At 41.5% G+C, this 4,131-nt stretch overlaps 1 long non-coding RNA gene across 1 annotated transcript; it reads left to right on the forward strand.

Moving 5' to 3' along the window:
• Window positions 1-2,672: 2,672 nt before the first annotated feature.
• LOC141130069 (uncharacterized) lies at window positions 2,673-3,922 on the forward strand. The gene is made up of 2 exons (XR_012241975.1): window positions 2,673-3,162; window positions 3,245-3,922. It is a non-coding gene; the product is annotated as an uncharacterized lncRNA (long non-coding RNA).
• Window positions 3,923-4,131: the final 209 nt, after the last annotated feature.

Raw genomic sequence — 4,131 nt, forward strand, 5'->3', positions numbered from 1 at the left:
AAAAAATGACATTTAAAAATCAACTTAACCACGACCTTTGGAAGATTTTCCCCCTTCGTGACCAGGCCATTTTTTGCTATTTAACTGCACTACTGACAATTGCGCAGCCATGCAATACTTTACCCAAATTATTTTATATATTTTTTTTCATGCAAATAGAGCTTTCTTTTGGTCGTATTTGATTCCCACTAGGTTTTTTTATGTTTTGCTAAACACAAAAAAGAATGAAAAAAAAATAATTTTTTTTTCTACTTACTACTGTTACTACTACTACTGTTATAAAACCTATCCAATAAAATCAATTTTCTTCAAAAAAAAAAAAAAAAAGCAACAATAGATCTCTCCAGATTTGGTCTGTGTGAAAGTTACAGTCTACAAACTATGGTATACTGTATATTTATTGCAATTGATCAGGATGTTGGTATGGGGTATGGCAGTGATCAGGACGCTGGTATGGGGTATGGCGGTGATCAGGATGCTCTGATTGGACACAGCAGTCACATGGTACAAGACCAGCGGTAATGGGATTCCAGGTGCATGCTCTGTGAGCTGCGCAGGAGCCTCCAAAGTGGGCTGACATACAGGTACGTTACCCCACATTGGCACTGCTTCCTGTCCGCCATACATTGGGGCTGTGGGCATACAGGAAGTAGTTAATATACACTTAGGATTTTTTTTTTATACCAAAGACATGTAGTAGAATACATTTTGGCCTAAATTTTTGAAGAAAATTGATTTTATTGGATAGGTTTTATAACAGTAGTAGTTATAACAGTAGTAAGTAGAAAATATGTTTTTTTTTTTTTCAATTTTTCATTCTTTTTTGTGTTTAGCAAAAAATAAAAAACCTAGTGGGGATCAAATACCACCAAAAAAAACTCTATTTGCATGAAAAAAATTATATAAAATAATTTGGGTAAAGTATTGCATGGCTGCACAATTGTCAGTAGCGCAGTTAAATAGCAAAAAATGGCCTGGTCATGAAGGGGGAAAATCTTCCAAAGGTCATGGTTAAGCTGATTTTTAAATGTCATTTCTTTAAATTGTTCTCACACGTTAAAATAAAATAACATTATCGAAGCGTTATTTTAACACATGTGAGAACAATTAAAAAAAATGACATTTAAAAATCGACTTAATGTATGTAGAAGGAAAAAAATGTATATATATACATATATATATGTATATATATATATATATATATACACAGTGGGGACAGAAAGTATTCAGACCCCCTTAAATTTTTCACTCTTTGTTATATTGCAGCCATTTGCTAAAATCATTTAAGTTCATTTTTTTCCTCATTAGTCCTCATGCACATGGACGTTTTTACAGCCGCGTTTTTGAGCGTTTTTTACAGCCTAAAAACGCCTGTCTATGTTAGTCTATGGATTCATGCCCACCTAGATGTTTTTGAGCTGCAAATGGCCTAGGCGTTTTTAAGCTGTAAAAAAAACCCAGGACCAGTGCGTTCCGAGGCGCGGCGCTAGAGCTGTAAAAACGCGAAACGCGCAAAAACGCGCAAAAACGCGACCGCTGCGTTTTTTCGCGTTTTTTTTGGTCCGGCGTTTTTTGGTTAAAAATAGATGTTTGGACACTGTAATCTCTGTAAAAACAGGAAATTCCTGTCTGGACATTAGATTACCCAAGAGTCCTTTGCACAGCAGTGTGACTGTGGTTATATTGGCTTGAAGATGGCTAGTGCAGTTTCACAAGTGGAGCTAATAAGTGCGGTACAGGCCCATCCAGAACTGTGGGATGTGGCACATCCACTTCATGGGGACCACATACGGAAGGTGAAAGCCTGGGAGGACATCAGTTCTGCCATTACCCCTGGCTGGGAACAAATGAGAAATGCGGAAAGAAAGGAAATAAGTAAGTCTATTTTCCTTGAATGCATGATCTGTTTGTATGGAATATGTAAGTGAAGATTGCATATTTAACCCTTTGTTTTCCATGTTATTTTAGGCCAAATTATGCAGCGCCGCTGGAAGTCCCTACGTGTCAGGAGGGACCTCACGGACGAAGACAAGGCGGCACGTAGTGGAGCACCAGCGCCAACCAAAAAAAACATGTGTACCACAGCAATCTGCAATTCCTAAGGCAAAATATGCAGAGCCATACCAGACCGTAAGTTTTTTTCATATATTTGCCTATGTACATTGCTTTTCAGGCAGTATGTTCCATGGCTATTGTAACCACTTTCCGAACGCCACATGTACATATACGTCGGCAGAATGGCACGGCTGCACAAATGGGCGTACCTGTACGTCCCTATTAAGTTGCCGCCTTGGCGGCGCGCTTTCCCATTTTGAGGTCCATGAGTCCGACCGCGGGTCCTGCGGACTCAATGTCCGCGGGCACACCGGCGATCGTCTCAGGGAGAGGAAGAGGTCAATGCCAGTGTAATTTTTACAGTATGTCATTGCAATTTTAATCGCACTGATCGCTGTAAAAATGACAATTTTTCCAAAAATGTGTCCAAATTGTCCAATGTGTCGGCCGTATTGTCGCAGTCATGCTAAAAATCGCTGATCTCCCCCATTACAAAAAAAAAATTTGCAATCATTGCAATTTTAATCGCACTGATCGCTGTAAAAATGACAATTTTTCCAAAAATGTGTCCAAATTGTCCAATGTGTCAGCCGTATTGTCGCAGTCATGCTAAAAATCGCTGATCTCCCCCATTACAAAAAAAAATTTGCAATCATTGCAATTTTAATCGCACTGATCGCTGTAAAAATGACAATTTTTCCAAAAATGTGTCCAAATTGTCCAATGTGTCGGCCGTATTGTCGCAGTCATGCTAAAAATCGCTGATCTCGCCCATTACTACTAAAAAAAAAATTTGTAAGAAAAATGCCATAAAACTCTCCCCTGTTTCATAGACGCTATAACTTTTGGCAAAAAAAACTTGAAATCTGTATATACATATCGGCCTAAACCAAAAAGAAAATTTTATATTTATTTATTTTTTGTGGGATATTTATTACTTAAAGTAGTTACGTTTATACAATTTGTATTGTCTGCAGGACAACTTCTAACTTTAGACTCCGAGAGGTCGATGAGGAAGATGCTGAGGTTCAGAGACCAAGCAGTCCTATGACCAGCAGTGGATCTCCACGACCGATCAGCGAGGGAGGTGTTGAGGGCACAGATGAGGTAACTGCTTCGGTCTGCCTGTCTATCTCATTGTCTGTCTGTCCATGTACATGTCAATGTAAACATTTTTGTTCTTTTGCAGGAATCGAGGGCTGTGGAAACACCGTCTCCTGCCAGTCATCAAGGTGGAGAGCAGCGCGGTCGTGGCAGTGTTCGTGGCCGTGGGCGTGGACGTCAGGCGAGGGGCGGCTATAATCCGGAGGCTGATGACAGAGTGCTAGCACTGCTGCAGGAAGTGCGGCAGGAGAGGCGCAGTATGGATGCCTTTTTAGACACCAACAATCCACGCGCCTGCTTCTGCCGCAGCCTTTACCACATCCTGGAGGACATTGGGGGAGACCAAGAGAAACTTTGTATGGATCGCATGTACGCTATTGCAATGCAATACCGTCATGCTAAATTAAGTGGCGGGCCACCTCCATGCGATCCATATAATGTTTCTCATGATCCCCCAATGGCCCCTGGGACCTCAGCAGTGCTAGCACCCCCCTCTCACTATCAGCCCCCTCCTCAATGCCAACCACCACCTATGCCGTCCCAGACCTCATACCATAGCCTGCACTCGTATGGTGAATTTCCAGCTTCCACCTCCCATTTTCAGCCCTCATACCCTCTACCCCGCTACCAGCAGGATTTCGGGAGTGATCGCCAGGCCCAACCATTACCCCGTCCCCAATCCCCACATCCCCAATGCAATCAAGCATCCACCACCACCTATCACCAGTTGTGATCCCAAAATAAATTCTTTTTTTTCTTGAAATACCAGTTGTGATCCCAATCCTTTATTTAATTTTTTTTTTTGATTGAAAATAAATGTGTTCAATTTGTCTTTTATATGATGCACAACAGCACTCCTTTGCACTCTGCTTGCCCTGAAGGCAGAGTGCAAAGGACTCTATCGTACTCTGCCTTCGGACAAGCGTAAGCTTGCTCTTTTTTGGGCTTAGCCTAGGCTTACCCCGAAGGCAG

The sequence above is a fragment of the Aquarana catesbeiana genome, linkage group LG02, assembly GCF_042186555.1.
Source record: "Aquarana catesbeiana isolate 2022-GZ linkage group LG02, ASM4218655v1, whole genome shotgun sequence".
Lineage (NCBI taxonomy): Eukaryota > Metazoa > Chordata > Amphibia > Anura > Ranidae > Aquarana > Aquarana catesbeiana.